Source organism: Saimiri boliviensis, chromosome 15 (assembly GCF_048565385.1).
Source record: "Saimiri boliviensis isolate mSaiBol1 chromosome 15, mSaiBol1.pri, whole genome shotgun sequence".
Classification (NCBI taxonomy): domain Eukaryota; kingdom Metazoa; phylum Chordata; class Mammalia; order Primates; family Cebidae; genus Saimiri; species Saimiri boliviensis.
Genome location: NC_133463.1, coordinates 55,923,920 through 55,951,663, shown reverse-complemented (window position 1 = coordinate 55,951,663; position 27,744 = coordinate 55,923,920).

Below are 27,744 nucleotides of genomic sequence, written 5' to 3'. Positions count from 1 at the left end.
AGTTCAGTATACTCTATGCTTACCACTGTCAAATGGGGAAGATAAAGCTTGAAGACTGAAAATTTTAACCACATTCCCATTGCTAAAATTTAACACAGGTGAATCGCTGCTTTGTCCATTTTGGTGAAAACAGCATGAAATGTGAATGGTTAGTGTGTGTGTATATAGGTACATATATCGAAATGTGTTTCATTTAATATATACATGTGCCAACTACTGGGTAATTATATTCACATTTAAAAAATCTATACTGTAATTTTGGTGTGAGTAAAGACAGTAGAAGACCATTTTGAAGAAGTAAATGGAATATCGGTTACAATATTCAACAGAGTTATATTTGATTGGTAAAATAAACTATCAGAAGCACTAAGAAAGGAATAACTGCACACTGTTACCACAGTAAAAATGTGAATTTTATAGATTTCACCTAATTTAGTCCAAGCAATAAAGCATAAATTAGATGCACCAATGCTGCTCTATTCACATTTGTTCAGCTTCATAATGTTACTTATGGATGTATTTCTTCTATAAGAAACTAGCTGATAATTCTGTATTGAACCTCAGTCAAAGCATGCAATAATATCTAGAATGTGATCATGAAAGTAACAACTAAAAATATTACATATCTATTTTCATTACCTAAAAAGAATTGATTGTGTATTTTTGTAATATTTGCAAGCAGGCTGAGGAGATGAATCCTCCCAGTTAATCAGTCCTTTAAGTAACATTAGTTGAACTGTACTGGGAAAAGTGATAAATTACAAGAGAAAAATACAGCATAATTCTCTATGGTTTATTCTATTCCAATAGCATTTGCAATATAATTTTGAAATATAAGTGACAAACATACAAAAATGAAACCACTAAGTTGTAACAATAAATACATATGAGAAATAATTGCTTACTGCAATGGTATAGAAAAAGTATATAATCACTTTACATTAAAAAATAAGATTATGCAGAAAGGTTTAGTTTATGGAAATTGACATAATATCCTGGAATGTTTTTTAACATGTATGTTTGTGTCATTGCCAGTCAATATCAAAGCAAAGGTCTCCAAGTCATTGTGCAACAAGCTATTGCTAAAATATGACTATTTCACTACTGTATGAGTTTCCCAACCTTATATGAGGTCTCTATTGTCTTCTCCCCTCGATATAATAACTTCAAATTCTTTAATTTCAATATATTCCATAATTTGTCTAGCTATAGAATTGTATATATGCATAATATATGCAAAATAGTCATGTATGTATATACACATACAACTTAAAATTATCATAAAAATATTAGGGAAAAGCAGGAGATTCTACAAAATACATTTTAAAAAGAAAAAGGAGGCAGAGGCAACACAAGCAGAGAAATATATTCATTCAGTTTAAGCAGAGAGGCAGAAACCAGATAATATGTTTCATTTAATATAAAAACAATTCATTTTAAGGTGGAACAGTCTTTCATTTTCCACTAGTAAAGAAAAAGGTGCTTCCAATTATTCTATGACACATTATTCATGAGAAGATGCATTTTGATTTCTGCAGTTTTAATGTGAAAAAAAGTTTAAATCGATGAAACCTACTTAATGTTTTTTGTCTTCTATTTTTGAGGGGATATCTTCTTTTTAAAATACCTATTCTTAATATTTTAAATTAACATTAAAGTTTTACTTCCAAGTAACTGAAATGGTAAAGGAGAATGTTAATAGGTTGCAAGCACTTCCTTTTCCCATGAGTTACTTCTGAAGTCTAAAGTGTACTTATTGCCCCATTCATGAGGAAAAGGTTTTTCCTGCAAAAGAACAAGTCATAGAATTGATACAGGTGAGTTTTTATTATTCAGTGCCTGGAGACTTATGAGCTCAATAATGAATTAATAATGCAGAACTGAGAATGCATTTGTCTGTTTTTTGTTTTTTTTTCTAGACTAATGTTTGAGTGGAAGTCTCTATTAGTCTAATTTCTCTACCATTATAGAACTCCTCAATAAACTCATTAGTTTTTAAAACAAATGCATCCACCTTACTCAAATTAATGGGACTCAGTTATATGAACATTCTTTTCAAATTATGGCCTTTTTAAAAAACTATTACATAATTAAACAGTGCAATCTAGTATCTCCCTATGATATACATATTTTAGGCAGAACTATTCCTTCCCTAACCATTGCTAAATACTCACTTTAAGAGAAAAAACAGTCAAAGCCAGCATAAGGTTTTCTGTGGGTCTAATTAATAGCATGACAGCCTTGAATGTATTGACAGCTTTGAGCTATAATCCTAATTTTTAAATTAAAGTATGGTTCCCATGTTATTAATGCTTCTTTAAACTACAGTATGGATACAAGTTAATACTTCTTTCTCAGATTATTAATACTTCTTTTAAAGTGAGTTAAAAAGTGAAAATCTAATACAAATTAGTATAAAACTAGAAGAAGTTATTCTACATGTTGCTTCTTTAAAACTTTTATTTAAAAAATATGAGATAGTTATCCCATAAATTGGATCTATGTCTGCTGGCTATATATAGCAAAGCACTGAGACTTGTTCCCTTGTCTAAGTTGATGACATTGTGTAACAAAGATGCCAATAGCTTGATAAAGACAGCTGCTCTTTGAGGAACACAGTGTAAAGGGCACGTAAGTAGCAACTGTTCTCAGACCTCAGCACCTTGTCTGTTGGATGTTACATGACAAGAGAATAACATATGTGAGATATATTATAGTGGCTGCCATGGAAACCATTTACCCGAGTTAAGATGCAGTGTTATACTTGGAGCTTTTATGATAGGGTAATTTTAAAACTTCCATTTGAAATTATTTTTTGAATTTATTTTCAAAATCAGCAATCAATATTACTATTTTCTGTATTAATCAACATCACATTTAATCTCTGTGCATCAATTTCCTCTACCAAAGGGGCAATAATATGTAAGCCACACCCATTTCTTTGGGTTGTTATATCAAATAAGATAATGTATTGGAAAGTACTTGACACGCCTGCCATTAGTTAATATGTAGGGAAAACGCACACACACAAAAAAAAACCCACACAATTAAATTCCATAAAATAAGGAGTTGCACTTTTTCAAGGTCAGTGAACTGACTGAGTAAACCCAGACAGCTGCCAAGGAATTCCATCCAAATCTATCCATTTCTGATTTTATGGTTTAGTGACACCTGTTGGCAGTTTTGTCTTCTGGCTCAAATATTAGTGGAAGTGATCCTGGGTTCTACTGCTGCTTGGAAAGTCTAAGAGTGCAACAGGGATTCCAGAAATCTGGTTGTTGATATTTGCTCTATTCATACTGAGGATATTAGGAGCAGATAATAGTAGGAATGGGAGACTCAACTGATACCCCTCATCTTCTACTGATATGTTTTTTACTCCATCTTTCCGTTCCCCTTCTCCCCACTTCCACTCCAGAAGATAAGAGGTTTAGCCTGTCACAATTGGAGGGCATAAGAGAGTGAGTGGAAGACAGGAGTCATTCTGGGATCAGCAATTGGATTATATCAAAATAAGAATAATTAGATGGCTTGTTTCTCTTTGCATGCTTTTTATGTTTCATTTTTCTTATTTTCATTGATTTTTTAAAAATGAATTTTATCATGTATACTTAATGTATATAACATGATGTTATGGGATACATACATAGACAGTGAAAAGGTTATCATAGTGAAGCAAATGAACATATCTATCATCTAACATAGCCTTTATTTTTGTTTTATTTGGCAATACCAGCTAAAATCTACTCATTTAGCATGAATTTCCAGAATGATTTTATTACCTGTAGTTCTCAAGCTGTAGATTAGAATCTCTAGACTTGTTCATCACATGTATCTGCTCATTTGTATCCTCTGAGCTGCATCTTTCTTTCCACCCCCATTTCTAGCAAGCACTATTTATCTATCTCTGTACATTTGAATATTGTTTTGTTTGACATATAAGTGATATTGTATCACTTTTTTCTGTGCCTTACTGATTCCACTTAACAGAATTATCCATGTTGTGCTAAATGGCAAGATGCCATTCTTTTTTAGGATGAATAATATTCCTTTCCTTTCTATACAGATACTACTTGACTTACAGTGAGTTAAGGCCCAACAAACCAATCATAAAGTAAAAATATCCTAAGTGGAAAAATGTATGTAATATATCCAACCTACGAAACATCATAGCTTAGCATAGCCTACCTTAAACGTTCTTGGAACACTTACATTAGCCTACAGTTGGACAGAATAATCTAACATAAATTCTATTTTACAGCCAAGTGTTGAGTATCTCATATAATTCATTGAATACTGAAAGTGAAAAACAGAATGATTGTATAAGCACTTAAAGTACAATTTATACTGAATATATGTCACTTTCAAGCCACCATCGATTTGAAAAATCATAAGTACAACCCTTGTAAGTTAGAGATTAGCTGTACATCTACCACAGATTATTTTCTCACCCATGGACAATTGAGTTGTTTCCATATGCTGGCTACTGTGAAGAATGCTTCAGTGAAGATGAGGGTGCAGATCTCTTCATGAGATGATGATCTCATTTCCTTTGAGCATGTGTATGCTTTTTAAACTACAAAGTAACGCGAATAAAATATTATAATCTATAAAAACATCTAAACATTTTTGTAATAAATTTTACCTAAAGCAGGCTGCCGTAAAAAAACTGTCTTCATGTTAACTTTTATACCTTTTAGTAGCAGAATTCAAAAACTAACATTTTCATATTTAAAAATGTCACAAATTCAAATTGAAGGAAGCTGGAGAGTTGACATAATTGCTAATTGGTGGAAAAGTAACCCAAATTGTCTTGAGAATTTTTCTCATGATGTTTCTTTTGTGTCCATCATTGCTCCCCACTATTACGGCACAAGGAATATACATAGTAGTGTAGATTAAAAGCATCAACTAAAACAAACTTTTGAGAAATCCTGAAAGGAAAGTTTTTAAAAGCCAAACCAACTCTGGGAGAGCAATATGGTTTAGTGGCTGAGGACATAGACTTTGGAGCTAAAGTGCCTGGTTCCATATCCTGGCTTTGTAAATGACCAGTTATATGACCTTGATCCAGTCACTTAAATTCCCCATGCCTCAGTTTCCTCATCTGTAAAATGGATACCTATTTCATAGAGGTGTTAAAAAAAATAAACTTTCAAAGTATATGAACGACTAAATTAATAACAAATTTACAGTTACATAAAATTTTACAATAGTATAGTTTACCTTTAAATGCATTTTAAAGTGGACATTCTATGCTTACTATTTTTTCCTACACATGCTCTGAATTTTGTATTGGGGAAGTTGGCATAGAGAGGCAAACTATACTTAATGATGCCTTCTTCTAAATATTTCTTAAAATTTTGAATTTCCTCTGGTCAGTGAAAGGGTGGAAAAAAATCTGTTACACTGTATTTGATAATTCCTTGCATGTTAAAAACTCTTAACAAGCTTGAAAATCAACTTACCTTTTAAAATCCCCTAAGTTTACTCAGTTTGTGGAGACTATATAATAATTGGATCTACAAACGTAAGTGTCTTAAACGCAATCTTGCAGACAGAATAATCCTGTGGGAATGAGCTGGCTAGTACGGTAGTCCATCTTCATGCAATTACATGAGGTCCCAAAATAACGATGCCTTTGTGCTTCTTTCCATTTGAGCCAGCCAGAAAGGAAAGAGTACATAGAGGAAGCTTACATGGGCAGTTTCTAGGACACATCACTTCTGTTCACATGCTATTGGTTAAAACTCCATTTTTCGGCTTCACCTTACTTCAAAGAATACTGGGAAATTTATTTTCTGCTGAGCAGCCTCTTACGAGCAATAACTGTGCCTGGTAGAACAGGAAGCATATTCTGTGCTCAGCTCAACATCTTTGACACACCTAAGTGCCAGGATTTTTACATATTTTGAGGGTCTTGTACAATGTTTTACAGATTTATAAATTATTAACATTTAAAAGTGTGTAGATTTCACAAAAATCTTTCATAATTCTACCTTCTCTTGAAAAATCAGATTTGCACAAAATGGGTTTATAGTTCCACTGGGAAGCAACTGGTTGCAGCTGCCGGCATTCTTCCATTTGCTAGGGGGAGCATTTGGCCAGGGTCACTTATTAATTTGCCTTCCCGAATTGGTAGGCACTAAATTTGTGACCCTTGGCAGATCATGAGAAGAAAAACTTGATTTAAGAAAACTAGGAACTTCTAAATTTTAAGGGATCTTCAGAAGAAGAAGAATCACTTATTGTAGTTTGCTTTTCTGTGCCAGCTTCTCCAAATAGAAAATTCAGAGCATGTGTAGAAAAAAGAAAACAATGTACATAACATATACTTTAAAGTCTATTTAAAGAACAATGCATTTAAATATAGAAGGAGAGGAGCAGAGGAAGTGAAAGAGGAGAAAAATAGGGGGAAACAAAGACAAGGTCAAGGATAAGAAGAAATTTTTAAAAATAGAACAAGTAAGGGAGAAAAATTTTTTTTTCTTTTTTAGTTGCATTTTAGGTTTTGTGGTACATGTGAAGAACATGCAAGATTGTTGCATAGGTACACACATGGCAGTGTGATTTGTTGCCTTCCTCTCAATCACCTATATCTGGCATTTCTCCCCATGCTGTCTCTCCCCAACTCCCCACACCCACACTGTCCCTCTCCTGTTTCCCCCCAACAGACCCTGGTGTATGATACTCCCCTCTCTGTGTCCATGTGTTCTCATTGTTCAACACTCACCTATGAGTGAGAACGTGCAGTGTTTGAGTCTCTGTTCTTGTGTCAGTTTGCTGAGAATGATGGTTTCCAGGTTCATCCATGTCCCTACAAAGGACATGAACTCATCATTTTTTATGGCTGCATAATGTTCCATGGTGTATATGTGCCACATTTTCCCTGTCCAGTCTGTCATCGATGGGCATTTGGGTTGCTTCCAGGTCTTTGCTATTGTGAACAGTGCTGCAGTGAACATTCCTGTGCATGCGTCCTTATAGTAGAATGATTTATAATCCTTTGGCTACATACCCAGTAATGGGATTGCTGGGTCAAATGGAATTTCTATTTCTAGGTCCTTGAGGAATTGCCACACTGTCTTCCACAATGGTTGAACTAATTTACATTCCCACCAACAGTGTAAAACTGTTCCTATTTCTCCATATCCCCTCCAGCATCTGTTGTCTCCAGATTTTTTAATGATTGCTATTCTAACTGGCATGAGATGGTATCTCAATGTGGTTTTGATTTGCATTTCTCTAATGACCAGTGATGATGAGCATTTTTTCATGTTTGTTGGCCTTGTGTATGTCTTCTTTTGAAAAGTGTCTGTTCATATCCTTTGCCAACTTTTGAGTGGGCTTGTTTGTTTTGTTTTTTTGTAAATCTGTTTAGTTCTTCGTAGTTTCTGGATATCAGCCCTTTGTCAGATAGGTAGATTGTAAATATTTTTTCCCATTCTATTGGTTGCTGGCTCACTCTAATGACTGTTTCTTTTGCTGTGCAGAAGCTTTGGAGTTTAAGTCCCATTTGCCTATTTTGGCTTTTGTTGCCAATGCTTTTGGTGTTTGGGTCATGAAGTCCTTGCATATGCCTATGTCATGAATGGTTTTGCCTAGATTTTCTTCTAGGGTTTTTATGGTGTTAGGTCTGATGTTTAAGTCTTTAATCCATCTGGAGTTAATTTTAGTGTAAGATGTCAGAAAGAGGGGTCCAGTTTCTGCCTTCTGCACATGGCTAGCCAGTTTTTCCAACACCATTTATTAAACAGGGAATCCTTTCCCCATTGCTTGTTTTTGTCAGGTTTGTCAAAGATCAGATGGTTATAGATGTGCGGCGTTGCCTCTGAGGCCTCTCTTCTGTTCTATTGGTCTATGTCTCTGTTTTGGTACCCGTACCGTGATGTTTTGATTGCTGAAACTAACTTTTTCAAAGTAAATAAAGATATTGATTGAGAGCAACCAAAGAATTTTGATGAATCTCATGTGGAGAGGTTTTCATAGTATTTCTCATATTTAAGAATGTTTAGGAAGAGATAACAATATAATGATGATGATATTAACAATATGTAATGACAACTAAGATACATGGCATATTCACTCTTTGCTGGCATGATGCTAGGGACTTTGTATGGATGGTTTCATTTGGTCATTTGAGTATTATGGCTTAAGTCAACAAAAGAAGTGATAATTAGTTGCCTACATGACATCAGGCAGGCTTTGAAATGCAGAGATGTTGAGAGCTTCAACAATTTAAAAAAATATATTGATTGGACACGCCAGTGGGCAAGAAAAGGGGGAAAAAAACCCAAAGCAATAATAATTCTGAGGTTTGCTTTATAATTTATTGCATAATAACACTTTTTAATACATTGACCTTGAAAGTTTTGTGAGTTGAGTATCATCATTTTTTTTTTCTGTGATGTCTTCTAACTTCCAGTAGTGATGGTAGAGAGTTTAGAATATTCTAATGTCAAAAATCAGCCAAGATGTCATCATTGTTGGGTGTTGTAGTCAAAGACAATATTCTTTAAATCAGAAATTCAGAAACATGATGTCTCTACCTAGTCATTGTTTCCTTCAACAAGAGGTTTTTCTTCCTGTTGGGCAAATTTTACTTATTTAAATTATTGACAATTGTATAGAGATGTGGAGGCATATGTATGATTAATGGACAGGTATGATTTTATATTTAATACTGAGAAACAAAAGAGGAACTTAAACTTTAGATAAAAATTTAAAAATCAGTTTTGTTACTCTCCAGAGAAGTCAGCTGATTTTTTCTCCTAAATGATATTGGAAATATATAACTTCTCTAGTAACTTCAAATAAAGTGTTTAATATGACCTTGTTTTTGTTTTCTTGCTGGATAATAGAACAGATAGTAAACTAGTATAAACTTTCTTTAGTTATTACTTTCTTTTTTTTTTTTGAGACGGAGTTTCGCTCTTGGTACCCAGGCTGGAGTGCAATGGCGCGATCTCGGCTCACCGCAACCTCCGCCTCCTGGGCTCAGGCAATTCTCCTGCCTCAGCCTCCTGAGTAGCTGGGATTACAGGCACGTGCCACCATGCCCAGCTAATTTTTTTTTTGTATCTTTAGTAGAGACGGGGTTTCACCATGTTAACCAGGATGGTCTCGATCTCTCAACCTCGTGATCCACCCGCCTCAGCCTCCCAAAGTGCTGGGATTACAGGCTTGAGCCACCGCGCCCGGCAGTTATTACTTTCTTTATAAACAAAATAGAGGAATATTGAGATAATGTTTTCAGCAGCAATAATTTCATGTTATGAAAATCTTAAAAAGCATTTTTAACTAGTGAATCTTGAGAAATTATGTATTAGATAACCAAATAAATTCAGAATGCTTTTTCCTAGTTTGAGTGACAGACAGTCTTAAGGTTAAACAAACACTCTGACCTTATTGCCTCTAAGAATCATCAAATTATTTCATTGTTCATCTCAAAATCTTTTACATATCCTTTCTTCTTTTCTAAGAATTTTAATTGAATATAGTACCTAAGAAATTGAATTGTCATCTCTAGAAAACAGTGATATATTAGATTTTTTAAGTATCTTTTTACAGTTTAAATTGTGATATGTTTATCCTGACAACTTTTTAAAAAATAAAATTGTAATGAGGCATCATACAAAAATAAAAACCCTATGCTGGCTTTTTTTTTTTAAACAGTAATAGCTTTTTTAAAGAAATGTATGTTAAAATAGTTGCCAGTTTTATAATAGTTTAACAACAGATAATTCTGAAGTATATTCTCATTATTTTTTAACATATGTAAATAATACTTTAAAAATGCAGAACTTCATGTTATGAAAATACACTTCAATTCCCATTAGTTCTTTGTTGATATAAGATTTTTTTTTATTCTCCTATTTTTTCCTTATATAATCTGTGAGCCATTGTGTTTTGTTCAGTTCTCCAATCCATGACATGCATTCATCATATATTCTTGCCACATGCTTTGAAGGTGTTAGAGACTTATACCACTGTCTTGCAAAGCTGGGATCATTGGCAGGCCGGGTTAAAGTGAAGAACATCTCACTTGGAGTCACTGCTTCTGAAGGCCTAGCTGTGGATCTTAGAGACTGGCCATTGTTTGTTTATTTAGTATTTTGTGTGTACGTGTATGACAGTGTCTTGCTCTGTTGCCACTGGCCCTTGTTTTAGCTGAGGATTATTGCTGTAGTTGAGCACCAGATATGGCAAAGAAAGGAGAATGGGCTGCTACATAAGTCAAAAAGCCATCAACCCAACCCCTCCTTGTGAACATATTATCAAGGGAGGCACAGAGTTAAGCATCCTGACTGTGGCTGCACACAGCCCCTCTTAATCCCCTCTCATCGTAGCACCTGAGTGATCAAAACAACATAAACACCAACATCCAGGCTCCAACCAACTTCCAAGTAGGGAATTGATATGTATACCAGAGAAGTAAGGCAACTAATCTGTGTCCATTTTCAGGATTTAAGAAACAAGCACATTTAAAAGTGAATAAAGGTGATATCCCCTTTATCGTTTTTTATTGCATCAATTTGGTTATTCTCTCTTTTCTTTTTTATTAATCTGGCTAGTGGTCTGTCTATTTTGTTGATCTTTTCAAAAAACCAGCTCCTGGATTTATTGATTTTTTGAAGAGTTTTTTGTGTCTCTATTTCCTTCAGTTCTGCTCTGATCTTAGATATTTCCTGTCTTCTGCTAGGTTTTGAGTTTTTTTGATCTTGCTCCTCTAGCTCTTTCAATTTTGATGATAGGGTGTCAATTTTCGACCTCTCCTTTCTTCTCATGTGGGCACTCATTGCTATATATTTTCCTCTAGAGACTGCTTTAAATGTGTCCCAGAGATTCTGGTATGTTGTGTCTTCGTTCTCATTGGTTTCGAAGAACATCTTTATTTCTGCCTTCATTTCATTGTTTATCCAGTCAACATTCAAGAGCAAGTTGTTCAGTTTCCATGAAGCTGTGTGATTCTGAGTTAGTTTCTGCATTCTGAGTTCTAACTCGATTGCACTGTGGTCTGAGAGACTGTTTGTTATGATTTCTGTTCTTTTGCATTTGCTGAGGAGTGATTTACTGCCAATTATGTGGTCAATTTTAGAGTAGGTGTGATGTGGTGCTGAGAAGAATGTATATTCTGTGGATTTGGGGTGGAGAGTTCTGTAAATGTCTATTAGGTTTGCTTGTTCCAGGTCTGAGTTCAGGTCCTGGATATCCTTGTTGATTTTCTGTCTGGATGATCTGTCTAATATTGACAGTGGGGTGTTAAAGTCTCCCACTATTATTGTGTGGGAGTCTAAGTCTCTTTGTAGGTCATTGAGAACTTGCCTTATGTATCTGGGTGCTCCTGTATTGGGTGCGTATATATTTAGGATCGTTAGCTCTTCTTGTTGCAGTGATCCTTTTACCATTATGTAATGTCCTTCTTTGTCTCTTTTGATCTTTGTTGCTTTAAAGTCTATTTTATCAGAGATCAGAGTTGCAACTCCTGCCTTTTTTTGCTCTCCATTTGCTTGGTAGATCTTCCTCCATCCCTTTATTTTGAGCCTTTGTGTATCCTTGCATGTAAGATGGGTTTCCTGGATACAGCACACTGATGGGTTTTGGCTTTTTATCCAGTTTGCCAGTCTGTGTCTTTTGATTGGGGCATTTAGTCCATTTACATTTAGGGATAGTATTGTTATGTGTGATTTTGATACTGTCATTTTGATGCTACCTGGCTGCTTTGTTGGTTAGTTGATGCAGATTCTTGATTGTGTCGATGCTCTTTTACCATTTGGTGTGTTTTTGGAGTGCCTGGTACTGGTTGTTCCTTTATAAGTGTAGAACCTCTTTCAGGAGTTCTTGTAGAGCAGGTTTGGTGGTGATGAAATCTCTGAGCGCTTGCTTGTTCACAAAGGATTTTATTTTTCCTTCGCTTATGAAGCTTAGTTTGGCTGGATAGGAGATTCTGGGTTGAAAGTTCTTTTCTTTAAGGATGTTGAATATTGGCCCCCAATCTCTTCTGGCTTGTAGGGTTTCTGCTGAGAGATCTGCTGTGAGTCTAATGGGCTTCCCTTTGTGGGTAACCCGACCTTTCTCTCTGGCTGCCCTTAGCATTTTCTCTTTCATTTCAACCTTGGTGAATCTGACGATTATGTGCCTTGGGGTTGCTCTTCTTGCGGAATATCTTTGTGGTGTTCTCTGTATTTCCTGGATTTGAATATTGGTCTGCCTTGCTAGGTTGGGGAAGGAAAAACAAGATCTCTATGCAGTAAGTATGAAGCATAAAGGAAAGGCATGGTATGCTATGTTTGCTTCATAAAAAGCATATGTTCAAAGATTTTTCTCCAGATAGCAGAAGAAAGATAGGATGACTTCACCTTCTTAAGGGAAATTAAAGAAAATATTAGCTCTATGAAGTAGGAGATGACAAGAAGATGATAAAGAGACAGGCTGCAACAAAAGGAAAGTTAGCATGAAATAAATTAAGGGGGAAAAATGACACTGATGATTTTAAAGCTGCATTGGAAGCAAGAAAGAGAAGTAACAATGTAAAAGCCTATGAGTAGAGAACAGACTTGAGAATATCATACCATTCAAAGAATGTGATCGAATAGATGGTAATCAAAATTGTAGAAAATAATAGAAGTCCATCATTGAGATAATAGCCATGCTTGAAAAGGAAAAAAAGACATGAACAGACAAAAATTCAAAGATAAAATAGTATAAACCATTCCTGAATTGAATGAGGACCTGAAACTATAGATTAGGATTTATCATATGGAGAAAAATGTATTAAAGAACAACCAACATTCAGAAACATCGTAATGAATTTATTGAACTCTAAGGAAAGAATACTTCAAATATCTAGACAAGAGGTCATCTACAAGTTAAAAAAAAAAAAAGCTTTAAATTGTCAGCCAAATAGCTGACAGATAGAAGTGGAGCGATTTGTGTGGAATGTGCATATACTAGGGGTCTATACAGTCCTGTTAATGCAAAGACAACAGAGAGACTGTCAATTTTATGAAGATTTAGGAATATAGAAACCATTTATCTTTCCTGATGAATCTACTTGAATATACAATTAGTGCAATGAAAACTAAAATGTAAACATGAAAATTCTGCTGTGTATATATTTGAACACACTTTTACCTAAATAGTTATGGCTACAGATTATATACATAATTATTCCTATCTATCATCTATCTAATCTTTCTTGCTAAGATGAAAATCTGTACATGATAATACAATGGAGACCAAAATCCTATAGTACAGGATGAAAACCTCCCAGAAAGAAGGTGATTAAAACTGGCAAGGTTAAATATCTTAATTTGTTCATACTTCATTAAGGAGATTAATTAGATATTGTTGTCATAGAGCAGTTAAGAAGAAATTGTTTATGCAGACAGGATACAGGAGTCTTAGGTAAGGTTTTCCTTTTAATGAAAAGGATCCCCAAATCCTTTTCTTTTCTAACAAAGAACAGCCTTTAAAATTGAGCTGCAGACATAGACAAGCAAGCTAGAAGCTTGCACAGGTGAATGCCAGCAATTGCGCCAATAGGAAATAGCTACCCAACACTAGGCATGTTCAAAATGGCATCTCCGTGTTCCCTTCTCATCACCAGCCTCTGTACAGTAAGATGATGCCGGCCAAGTAGAAAGCTCATTTGCATAATAAGATTTGGGTGGGGTGGCCAGCCTTCCCTGTGTGCTCTGTAAATGCACACTTGGTCAGACCAATCTGTGGGCTCTATGTAAATTAGACACTGCCTCCTCAAGCCTGCTTCTAAAATCTGCTGTGGTCTGACATAGGCCAGATTTTCCTTTTGGAAGCCCTTCTCTCTTGCCGGGAAGAAAGATAATCTCCTTTTTCTTTCTTTTGCCTATTAAACCTCTGCTCCTAAACCCACTCCTCCTGTGTGTCCACGTCCTTAATTTTCTTAGCGTAAGGCAATGAACTCCAGGTATTTACCCCGGACAATCGCGCCACTTCAGATGCAATATGGAAAGCATGTACATTGACAGACATAGGTTATAAAGATGGTATTTAAACTTATATACTTTCTAAATTATAACGGAGAAAATAAAATCACTTTAAAAATTGGAGAAATGCAATAAAAATGATAATAAAATATAATTACATCATAATATCAAACAATAATAGCTATTCTAGTGAGGATTAGGCTCTGATTTTTTTATCTGCCCAAACTCCTATCTAAGGGATTTGGGGAGTCATGCCCTAGAAACCATAAATTATGATCAGATGGGTTTTATTTAACCTTATATATCATGAATTACTTTCCAATCTGACTCTGGCATAATATTATATGACAAAGAAAGTCAAATTATTTTACCCCAAAACATGTTTCCTTGCCATAATTTGAAATGACCTAGCAAAGCTGTCGTTCTGGGGGGAAATTTGCATCTGTAAAGACTTTTTATTAACGTAGCTAGGTCTTTTTCTTCCATGGCCCTCCCTGGAATCTCTTCAATCCTAATGAGATTAACTAAGAGTCTAGCACCTTTTAAGGACTTGAATAGGAAAGATTTTCAATCTGTTGTCTCTAATGGCAGCCACTGTTAAGACTTCAAAATCTTTTCTTTTCTATAGGTCCAGCTCTTTAGACGAACTCAACCAATTGTCAATCAGAAAATGTTTAAATCTACCTATAGCCTGGAAGTCCCCATAACTCCCAACCCATGCTTTTACTTGTCCTGCCTTTCAGACCAAATCAATCTATTTCTTAAACGTATTCTATCGAGGTTTCATGCCTCCCTCAAAATGTATAAAATGTATAAAATAAAGTTGCACCCCAGCTACTTTGGGCACATGTTCTCAGGACCTCCTGAGGGATGTGTCATGGCTATGGTCATTCATATTTGGCTCGGAATGAATCCCTTCAGATATAGAGTTTGACTCTCTTCATTGACATTAGTAAAAAAAAAAAAAAAAAAAAAAAAAAAAATCCTGATCAAACTTATTTTTCTGAGTAGGAGTAGCCTACCTATATGTACGTGTTATAAGTAAAATTTTGATGCCACAAAAGAAGTAGCACTCAGAGACATGTCCTCTCAGCAAGGCAGTTTATTTCTATAGAAGGGTGCAGGATTCATGGACAGAGCAATGATAGCCACCACATGCTTGGACAAGCGGGGGAAGGGGTACTTATGCCTAATGGAGTGTTGTCCCCTGTTGGCTAGGGTTAGACCTTGCAAATTGGACTAATCCTGATTGACTATTTTAAAAGGAGCAGGGGCAGGGTGGGTGTTTTGGCAGAAAGGACGGTTATGTGCGTGTCAGAGTAGGTAGCCAGGGGTGATCAAGTGACCAGGATGAGTCAGGATGGAGCCAGGGGTGAGGGGCAGCAGATGTGAACTACTGATGAACCAGTGGAGAAGGTTGTTTACTTAAATTACAAGGAAGTTAAACTTTAAAATAGAGATTTAAAGAATAAGAGAGCTGAACATACTGACATACTGATTCTCTGAAGAGAAACTTGGGGTTCACTATAACATACCTGACTTGTGATCTGCTTTAAAAATAAATAGAAAAGGAATCCACAAAAGGAAGTCAAGTTCTAGGCATTATAAACCAAAAATAAAATTCTAAGTCTCTCAACCAAATGAATGGATCCTCTCCTCAGCCAACGGATTCCAAAGAAACCTGAGAAACTAGTTTGGGCCACAAAGGGGAAGACAGGGTTGGACATGCCACATTGTATCATCTCTGTTTTGGAGTTTAGACACATTGGATTAGCATTCACGTTAAAATAGAGATCTTAAGACTGTCGAAACAGACTCTGTAGCAATGAGATACTAAATTCCAATCTGACTCTAGTATCACATGACAGATAGCAAGTCCTAAAGGAAATCTAAATATTTTACCCCAAAATATATTTGACATATTTTGAAATGGTACTACAAAGCTGTCTCTTGTGGGTGAAATTTACATTCTATTGAGAACCCCCTTCTGTTCCAGGTCTTTTTCTGATACTGAAGACATTAGCTGAGAGTCTAGTACCTTTTATGGATCTGAGTAGGAAATATTTGCTATCTATTGCCTCTTGGGGTAGCCACCTATGAGGCTTCATCTACATAATAAGAACTCTAGTCTCTACAGCTTTTTTTTTTTCTTTTTTATTGTAACCCAAACTCCCCTTTCTATTGATTCCAGGCTTTTAAATAATAGAACTCTTTCAACCAATTGATGACTAGAAAATCTTTGACTCCATCTATGACATGTAAGTTCCTGCTTCGAGTTGCCCTGCCTTTTCCAGACCAAACCAATGTGTATACCTGACGTGTATTGATTGATGTCATATGTCTTCCTAAAACCTACAAAACCAGTCTGTAACCCAATCTCTTTGGGTACATGTTCTAGGAACTTCTGAGACTGTGTTATGGGCCTGTCCTTAACCTTGGCAACATAAACTTCTAAATTTATTAAGACTTATCTCAGATACTTTTTGATTTACAGCGTACACATACCCATACACACACACACACACACACACACACACACACACACTTACATATATACACTAAGTAAATGAACAAAAGTAAAGGCTTATAATGTCAATATCAAAGAAAGTTATATATGATAACTTTATATTAATGGGGGTTTAAATTCACAATGGGGTTATAGGTGCCATGTATCTTTATGCTTCTAAAAATATTGTATAAAATATATAAAGTAAAAATCTTCAGTTATACAAGAAAAAATACAAAATAGAGTAATGTTGCAATACTTTTATTTTTTCAATCTTTGACAGACCAAGTAGACAAAATATAAGTAAGCATATTGAGAATATTTCTTTACATATCTTATATAATATATGCTAATCTAGTACTCTATATAATGTATATATTCTATATAATACAATAGTATATTATATACATTGTATTACATACTATTGTATTCTATATAATATATAATATATATATCATATACTATTCTATATAATATATAATTTTCATGATGAATTGATGCCTTATAAGTCTATCTGAATGAATGAATTGATGTCTTATAAGTATATAAGTCTATCTGAATAAACTCCTGAAACTAAAGACTATGCAAACCATGCAATTTAAATACAACACTGTAAAACCAAAAGTAAACAACAAAGTAAGAGTCTCAAACATAATTCATATATTAAAAGTCTCTCAGCGTTCCACTCTGGAATAGTGATGTAAGCTCTCACAGACCAACCCACCACTGATAACAAATAACAACTCTACACAAAATACTTAAAAAATGAAACACCATCTAATATTTCTGAAGAGTAAACCAAAGCAGATGATAGGGGAGAGGAGTCTAAACTTGGAGAAGAGGCAGGCACAGAAGTGATTTTCTCATATTTGCAACTTTACCTTGAAAGCAGACCATAGCTCAGGAGGCTATATCACTGATAGAATCTCTTTGCAGAAGCATGAGACTTGGGCAGACATGGCCAACCTCCAGAACAGCAGGGGGAGTTTGGAGAAGAGAAAGCAGGAGGAAGGGCTCTGCTAACTCAGTGTGTGGACATTGTGCTTATCTTAGGATGAGCCTGATATGCATGAGGCAGAGGATGAATTTAGAATGAAGTCAGATGGTAAAAGTATGCATTTTCTCCATTAAGATGTTTAGGCTCAGAAATAGAATAGGCAGATAATCAGGCTGCAAGAGATTACAGCCAGTATTACTTGGTAAACAGATACACGAGATTGATGGCAGAAGAGAGTCTAAGATAATTCCTAGGATTTGCTTTGTATGGACAGTTAGTTATATGGAGATGACAGCAATTTCGTTTGGGGAAGTTCTAGGTTTGAGATGCCTGTGAGATAGTTAAGTGAAGCTTGATTTCTAATACTGGCATTTCATGAGAAAGACCACGAGAGGTATGGATTTGGGAGTCACTAAGGATAAGATACCATTGAAAATATGGGAAAGCATAAAAATTTCCCTGGGAGAGAGTCCTATATTTGTAAGCATCCTTATTGAGGATCTAAAGTATTGTAACTATGTTCATTCATGTAGTCACTCATTCAGTCACTCTAATAAGTGTACTCCTTGTAATCTAAGCACTGTAGTGGGTGCTAAATATACAATTGTCAACTCTAAGTCAAATGTATTTCCCACCCCCAACTAAGTTTAGGGAATGTTTAGTTAACAAACAGATTTCTACAATCGGAATTGCTCTGTTTCTTTCTTTCTTTCTTTATGGTTGCTACGTAAAAAGTTAATACATAGTGGCTTAAAAGAATGCTACACTTTTATTATCTTAAAATGTCTGTGGGTCAGGAATATGGACATGGCATAGCTGGGCCCTCTGGTCAGGATCTCACAAAGCTACAGCCAAGTTATTGGTGAGGCTGCATTCTCATTTTGAGGGTTAACTGGGAGGAATCAACTTCTAAGCTAACTCAGGTTGTTGGCAGAATTTCCTTTGCAGTTGTAGAACTAAGGAGTTGGCTACTTACTGGCTCGTACTTGGAAGGTGCCTTCAATTTCCAGAGGCTACCTGCAATTCCTAAAAACTGCCTGCAGTTTCTAAGGGCTGGCTGCTGTTCCTTGGCACTTAACTTTTCAAATGTGTCTGCTTAATTTTTCAAGACAACAGGGAGAATCTCTAGAGAGTGGCTAGTAAGGTAGAATCTTAGGCAATGTTACATAATCATGGAAGTGATATGCTATCACTTTTCTCATATTTTATTGGTTAGAAGCAGGTCACAGTGTTGAGAATAATAAGTTCCTCTTCAAATTTCCCTGTGCTTTCTTGTTTTTTCTTGTTCTGTAAATAGCCCTTCCCACCTTTGCTGCACCCAGACATGCTTTGTATTTGTTTTGTAAACATCCATTTCCACCTTAGCAATGGACAGCCTCTCCCTTCCATGCCTAATTAGCCATATTCAATTTCAAACACTAGCCAGTTGGGTCAGCTTAGACTGTGCAGTCGGCTCCAGTCAATGGGAAAAGACACAAAAACACCAAGTCTGTTGGGGATAAAACCCTTACTCTACCCTGCTCAGTGTGTTCCTCCAATTGCATCAGATGCAGGTAGCACCCTTCTGCAGAAGTAAATTTGCCTTGCTGAGAAATCTTCTGTTTGAGTGCTCATTTTCTTGGCGACTCTCCGCTCTTATTTCCAACAACAGGTCCCACTCATACTCAACAGGAAGAGACACAGGGCCATGAATACCAGGAGACAGAGCTTATGGGGGGTGCTTTTGAGTCTGTCTACCCAAGTTCCTTTAGATACCATTGTACATAGCCATAAGGAAAATGTATACAGCATACATTTTGTCCCAACATGATGGAAAACACTGGTGTTTCAAAAAAAAAAACACATTCTGAGAAATGCTAATCCAGGAGAAAGTAAGCCACATGTACAACAAATACATTTGAATTCTTGTTTGTTTTCATCTGCCTTTCCTCCTCTCTTGCTATTTCTCTATACATGCAGAAATCTTATTAAGGTGGTTTTATTAAAGGTCAAAGCGTACTAAGTCAAATATCATTATAAAAAAATTTGTTTTTCCAACTGCTCAGTGGAATAATTCCTTCTTACCACTATAATTGAGTTTATTTCAATTTTTTTTATGTTATTATTACATTAAGAAAAAGAACTTCAGTTTCATGGGCTTGTCTGTCTTCTGTCCTACTTTTTCATGAAGGCTATTTCATTATGAATTGATAAGATTTGTATTCTAAGAAGCCTGATATTTTTCTTGAAATTCTGACCACAGCTTTCCTCTAGAGCTCAGGCAGACAGACACCCTGGACCAGTCTGGAGAATAGATACCATTCTGTTCTCTGCTTCTCTAGAAGCACTAATCCTTGTTCTTCCTTCCCAGTGAATCAGTTCATACTGATAGACACATACAGGACTCTGGCTCAATTGCTCAATCTTCTCAACAGACCACCCAGAGAGTTTAAGGATGACTTTAGACTCAGCTAATATCCACACTACACTCTTCCACCACCTTTGACAACCTTGATGTTTCTAATGAGAACATCTCTTCTGTGGAGATTTGGAGACTCCATATTAAGCCACGATGGATACCAACTAAGGAAGAGGCTGGAGGAATGTAATACTTATAAGAAATGGCCCAAAGTCCCAAAGAGTTGGGAAGATTTTTTGGGAATGGTAGCTTATACAGTAAAACCAGTGTTATATTGAAGGTGGGGGGCAGGCATGGCATTAAGAGGACTCTGATAAATCTCTCCTTTCCCATTTGAGTAAGGTAGAATTTGATAATTTTCAAATTATTTGTAATCATAAGGTTCAGAAAATTTTCCCTTAGGGACAATTTGGAAAATCAAATAGACCACCCTTTCCTCACAGCCAAAGCAGCACAAGAGAATGTAAGATTTAGAATGTTGTTAAAGAGTGTCCAAACAGGAATTGCAGTAGACAAAGTTAAACAGGCAAGGATGACTTTATGCAGCAGGAGAGCAGGACAACTCAACTCCACTAAAACAAAAGTTAGAGGAGTTTTAAGCACAGGGTGAGCTGGTGAAAAAGTCCTGAGGGGCAACTATTGCCCTCTTCTAACCTATTAGCTGGGAGGTTGTTCAATGGGAAGTGCTGAGCACATTGAGTTATTCCTAAATTTGCTAACGTTTTTCTCTATGATTAGGCCATCTGTGTTTGCTAATTGCTGCTCATTGAAATTAGGCTTCCACCCTCATGGAGACTTGGGAGATAGGGGTGTAGTGTAATGTCCATTCATGTTTACATAACAAAGAGATGGTTCTTAGGTCTTTCAAAAAGACATTTCTGGGTTGTAAAACTGCCAAGAGGCTATTAAAAAGATTTACATCTTAAAGGGACAGAAATAATTTACAATCACAAAGTTTTCTAAAGTAAATGCTCTAAAAAAAAAAAAAAAAAAAAAAAAAAAAGGAGGTCAGGGCCTATAGTCAGAAAAACACCTCTCTGAACTTGAAGTCACCCTACCGAAAATGTTAACTCTTTCTTTGTTAATGGTATGTTGACTAGGGCCTGCACGAAATAAAAGATCCTGACCCAAATTAGAGCAATCTGTCCCCACCACCTCCCACAAGGAGGAGTCATAAAATAAAGCAAAACAGCCTGATTTAGCTGGGCTTTCCCCCTACATCATAATGCAGAACACAGATAAAGTAGCCTAGAGCATAAGGCATCACTCCTTCCCTTAAGCCTAAACCTAAACTTTCCATACTCCAGCAAGGAAAGGAGAAACTGGTGAGAAGTAAATGGTGGTGAGGTGGCTGAATGCTCTATTATTCTATCAGAAGATGTATAGGTTAGAGCAGAGGCAAAATTGAGAGAAAGTCACATACCTGCTTTATTAATAACTCTGTTTATTAGCATATATGCGTTAATCCAGCCTTGCGTTAATAACTCTTCTTTGATTGGGAAGGTGTGAAAGGAAGTGGAAGGAGAGTAATAAAGGAATCTCAAGATCTTGTCATATGTAGTAGGTAGTTTTATTTCTGCATGTGTTAAGCCTTTCTTGCATCGCTCTAAAGAAATTTCAGGACAGAAGACGATTGAGGAGCAAGTATCTCACGTGGAAGAACAGGAGCAACAGGCAGGGAGAGGTTTACTTTTACACAACCAGATCTCGCGAGAACTCACTCACTATGGTGAGCACAGCACTAGGAGAGATCCATCCCCATATTCTAATCACCTCCAACCATGCCCCACCTTCAATACTGGGTATTACATCTCATCATGAGATTTGAAAAGGAAACCAAGCTATATCACTGCAGCTAAAAACAATAATTAGGAAAGATGAGGCTGAAAGACCTCTAGACAAATTTTCATTTCTAACACATCATACTAGCCATATATCTAGATCTATATATTTGTCCATATTTATCTCCTTTCATTGTGGTTTTGAATTTCATTCTGCTTAATATTATTTAAAATAAATGTCCTATGGCTCACACTCTATATTTTACTGAAGTTTTGAGATTTTGCTGATTTTGTAGGAATATAAATTGATTGAAATTATTACATAGTTTGACCAACAATCAAGATCAGAAAAATGTAGCAAACTCTTTTGAGCATTGAAACTAGCACAGATGTGCAGCATCTGATAGCATCTGTTAAGAAATTTTGCTGAAATTCTTTTTTCCCAGTAATTTTTTTTCTTAATCTGATTTTTCTTGTAAGACAGCTGGCTATTCAAATAATAACAAAATAACAGCTGAGCATCTAGGCATAGTTTCCAGGATCTGTGGCAGCTGAGTGAGACTGAGTTGAAATCATGTTAGATGTGTGAGTCATCAATTTGAAATTTGTAATATTAAAGCAGAAGACCCTGGCTGACAGAAAACGGGAAACAGATGTTGCAATAACAATCAACTCATGGATAATATTCTGGGTAAATTTAGCATGCTTTACACATGTTTCAAAATGGTCTTTAAATTGAATTTGGTATAAAAGGAAAGATTGAAGACTTGGACTGTAGTATAGGAATAAACACTAATCTCCCAATAGCAAAAGACATTTTTTTGCCAAGATCTTAAGGCAGAGTTTTTTGGAAATTTTTTCATTCTTTTGTTCTTTTTTTTTTTTTTGCTATTGTCTCTTCATTTAGCAATTAAAAATTGTATATCAGCCCTAATTTATTACACTAAACTAAAGCAAAATGCTGTCCAAGGTCCAATACTTTTTAAAATTATCTCATTTAGGACAGGCACAGTGGCTCATGCCTGTAATTCCAGCACTTTGGGAGGCCGAGGCAGGTGGATCATGAGGAGGTCAGGAGATTAAGACCATCCTGGTCAACATGGTGAAACCCCATCTCTACTAAAAATACAAAAATCTTATCTGGGTGTGACAGCACGTGCTTGTAGTCCCAGCTACTCGGGAGGCTGAGGCAGGAGAATTGGTTGTCACCCAGCCTGTGTGACAGAGCAAGACTCTGTCTCAAGAAAAAAAAAAATTAAATTTATTTATAGAACATATCTCTATTTTTTTAAAGAATACAACCTATTGACTATAGGTACCATGTTGTACAGTAGATCTCCTGGAGTTACTCTTCTTAGGTAGCTTATTTTGTGTCGTCTACTAACATCTCCAAAGTCCCTGCAACCACCATCCTCTGGTAACGCCTATCTGCTTCTATTAATTCAACATCTTCGGATTCTACGTGTAAGTCAGATCATATAGTATTTGTCTTTCTGTGCCTGGCTTGTCTTACTTAACATAATGTCATCCAGGTTCATTGATGTTGTTGCACATGACAGGATTTTCTTGTTTCTAAAGTTTAAATAATGTTCCATACATACCACATTTACTTTATCCATTTATCTGTTGATGGATATTCAGGTTAACTCCGTACCTAGTCTATTGTGAATAGTACTACAAGACATATACCCATGCAGATATCATTTTGACATACTAATTTCATTCCTTTGGATATATTCCAGTAGTGTGATTGCTGGATCATATGATATACATATTTTTAATATCTTGAGAAATCTCCATGAAGTTTTCTGTAATGACCATACTAATTGACATTCCCACCAGCAGTATGCAAGAGTTCTCCTTTCTCCACATCTGCATCAAAACTTATCATTCTTTTTATTTTAATAATAGCAATTCTAATAGTTTGAGGTGATTGATATCTTACTGCAGTTTCATTTTTTGCAGAAAGTCTATTTCCTTGAAGATTAATCATGCTGGTATTTCTTTAATATGCCTGTTAGCAGTTTGTATGTCTTCTTTTGAGAGAGGTCTATTCAGTTTTTTGTGGGTGTGCCTATTTTAAAATCAAATTATTTGGGGTTTTTGTTATATTGTCTGTTTCATACATATATATAAATTTATACCTCTTATCAGATGTATGATTTGTGAATATTTTATTTCATTCCATAGATTATCTGTTCACTCTGGGGGTTGTTTCCTTTGCTGTGTGGAAGTTTTTTCAGTTTGATATAATCCTATTTGTCAATTTTTGCTTCTGCTACCTATGCTTTTGGGGTCATATATTAAAAAAAAAATCATTGATCAGGCTAATGTGATGGAGGTTTTTCCCATGTTTTCTTCTAGTAGTCTTACAGCTTCAGGTCTTATATTTAAGTCTTTAACTCATTTTGTTTTTATATTCTTATGCATGTGGATATCTGGTTTCCCAAGGCCATTTCTTTAAAATACTGTTATTTTCCCAAGTATCTTCTTGGCACCACTGCCAAAAATCACTTGACTGTAAATGCATGGATTTACTTCTGGGTTCTCTATTCTATTCCATTGGCTTATGTGTCTGCCTTTATGCTAGGAACATGCTATTTTTTAAAATTATAGCTTCATAATATATTTAAGAAGTCAGGTAGTGTGATGCCTTCAACTTTTTTCTTTTTACTCAGGATGGCTTTGGCTATTCAGGGTCTTTTGTGATTCATACAAATTTTGATCTTTAAGAAAAAAATCTCTGTGGGCTGGACATAGCGCCTCATGCCTATTATGCCAGCAATTTAGGAAGCCAATTCAGGTGGATCACTTGAAGTCAGGAGTTCAAGACCAGCCTAGCTACCATGGTGAAACCCTGTCTCTACTAAAAATACAAAACTTAGATGGGCAAGGTGGCAGTTTGTTGTCCCAGCTACTCAGGAGGCTGAGGTAGGAGAATCACTTGAACCCAGGAGGCAGAGGTTGCAGCCAACTGAGATTGCATCACTGCCCCTGGCCTGAGCAACACAGGGAGACTCCATCTCAAAAAAAAAAAAAAAAAAAAAATCTCTGTGAAAAATGTCATTGGAATTTTTATAGGGCTTGAATTGAACATATAGATTACTTTGAATACTATGGACATTTTAACAATATTGATTCTTCCAATCCATGAAATTGAGATGTATTTCCATTTATTCATGTCTTCAATTTTTTTTTCATTAATGTTTTATAACTTTCTATATACAGGTATTTCACCTCCTTGGGGAAAATCTATTCCTAAGCATTTCTTTGGTAGCTATTGTAAATAGTTTTTTAAGAAATATAGTTAAGTGTATAAAAATGCTACTAATCTTTCTATGTTGATTTTCTATTATGTGATTTTATTAAATTTGTTAACTAGTTCTAACAATTTTTGTTGCAGTTTTTAGGGTTTTCTATATAGAAAATTACATCATCTACAAACAGGGACAATTTAACTTCTTCCTTTCCAAGTCAAATGCCCTTATTTTTCCTCTTGCCCAATTGCTCTGGCTTCCAGTACTATTTTGATTAAAAGTTATGAGAGTGGGGACTCTGTCTCATTCCTGATCTAAGAGGAAAACTTTAATTTTTCACCACTGAGTATGATGTCAGCTGTCGGTTTGCCATATATGGCCTTTATTGTGCTGAAGTACGTTTATTTCTATACTTAATTCGGTGAAAGCTTTTTATCATAAAAGGATTTTCAATTTTGGCAAAGCTTTTTCTGCATCTATTGAAATAATCATTTTGTTTTCCTTCATTCTGTTACTGTAATATATCACATTTATAGATTTGCATATGTTGAAATATCTTTGTATTCCTAGAATAAATCCCACTTAATATTGATGAATGGCTTAAGGTATTGTTGAATTCAGTTTGCTAATATTTTGTTGAGAATTTTTTCATCTATGTTTATCAGGGATATTGGCCTGTAATTTTTATTTCTGTGTTGTCGTTCTCTGACTTATTATCATGGTAATGCAGGATTCACAAAGTGAGTTTGGAAGCATTATCTCTTCTTTGATTTTTGGAAGAATTTGAGAAAAATTAGTATTAATTCTTTATATGTTTAGCAGTAGAACCATAAGGTCCTGGGCTTCTCTTTGATGGAAGTAATTTTATTACTGATTCAATCTCCTTATTCATTATTGATCTTTTCAGATTTTCCATTTATTAATGATATAGTCCAGGTAGATTGTACATGTCTAGGAATTTATCCGTTTCTTCTAGATTCTCCAATTTGTTGGCATATAATTGTTCACAGTAGTCTATTATGATCTTTTATATTTCAGTGGTATTAGTTATAATGTCTCCTTTTTTGTTTTTAATTTTATTTATTTGATGCTTTTTTTCTTAGTCTCAGCTAAAGGTTTGTGAATTTTATCTTTTTCAAAAACACAACCTTTAGTTTCATTGATCTTCGTATTTTTATAATTTCTATTTTATTTATTCATGCTCTAATATTTGTTTCTTGTACTACCTTTAGGTGTTTTCCCTCCTAATCTTTCCACTTTTTTGATAGAGGTTTTTATTTGTATGTACTTACCTCTAAAACTTTTTTTTTTTTTGCCACATTTCGTAAGTTTTGGTATATTATGTGTATATTTTCATTTTTTTAATATACTGTTAATTTCATTTTTAACTTCTTCATTAATTATTGCTTGTTCAAAAGCATGCAGTTTAATTTTCACATACTTGTAAATTTTCTGAAATATCCTCCTGTCACTCATTTCTAGTTTCATACCACTGTGGTTAGTAATATACTTGATATTATTTCAGTCTTCTTAAATTTGTTCAGACTTGTTTTGTGACCTAACATATGACCTATCCTTTTTTTTTTTTTGCACACTGATCATGACTTTATTTAAAAATTAGAAAACAATACTGTAGAAACATTGATATGTAATTTTCTAAAATGCTGCATCTTAGATTTAGTTGGCAAAGACCACATTTAGCAATAAGCATGAGTTTAGTCTTCCATGTAGAAACCAGATACACTAAACTGTAAAAAAAAATAAGAATTTCCTATTGTTTGAAAATACCAGTTTAATGTAAGATTGTAAAAATGCATAGATTTTTGCATAAAAGAACTGGCTGTACAAGATTATTCCCCTTTCACAGTATTCCTTTTTACTTCATATGCAAGTTATTGGTTATGCTGTAGGATTTATCTATTACAGCACTAAAAGGCAACTATTGAGGGAAGAGGCAGAAAAAGGAAAAAAGGAATGTATGTAAGGCAATTTTTCTTAAAAGTACAATAAGCTTGATAGTGTTTTAGGAAGACAAGATAAAAATTACTCAAGGCTAGCTTGGTTCTCACTGAATAAAAACAATGGACTAAATACTGAGCTCCTTCTGTGTGGATCTAATAATAATCTCTGGGGTAGTCATACTCGCCATGATACTCATCAGGGTATTCTGCCTAGTAATCACTATCACTGATTTCCGAACCATTTGTTCCTGTTCCTTGGCTTCCGTTGTGAATGACAGGTTCTGTCGGAGCAGCACAGTATTTGGGATCGTATACTTGCCGCCCAAGCCCATACACACTTATTTCTTTCTGGGAAGCAACTTTGTTGGTACCCATCTGTAGAGAAATTGTCGAGTTGTTCACTGGCTGTAATGTTAGCTTCTGATCGTAGATATCTCTTCTGGTTCCTGGTGCTAACATCCCTGCCTGGCTGGCTCCTTTGTTAGTGCCCATCTGCAGACTAATTGTGGTCTGGTCAAAAGGTTTGTCAGTTTGCATTCTGGGACTGTTAAGAAGAAAGCATATCTGCTGCTGTTGGATGGAATAATCTATACATGTCTATTAGATTTATCTGTTTTAAAGTGTAGTGGAAGTCTTATGTTTTCTTAATGATTCTCTGTCTGGATCATCTGTCCATTGCTGTAGGTGGGATATTGAAGTCCGGTATTGTTATTGTATTGCAGTTGATCTCTGTGTACAAATGTATGAATATTTGATTTATATATCTAAGTGTTCTGATATTGGATGTATAAATATTTGTAATTTGTTATATCCTCTTTAAGAATTCATCTTTTTATCATTATATAATGCCCTTCTTTGTCTTTCTTTACAGTTTTTT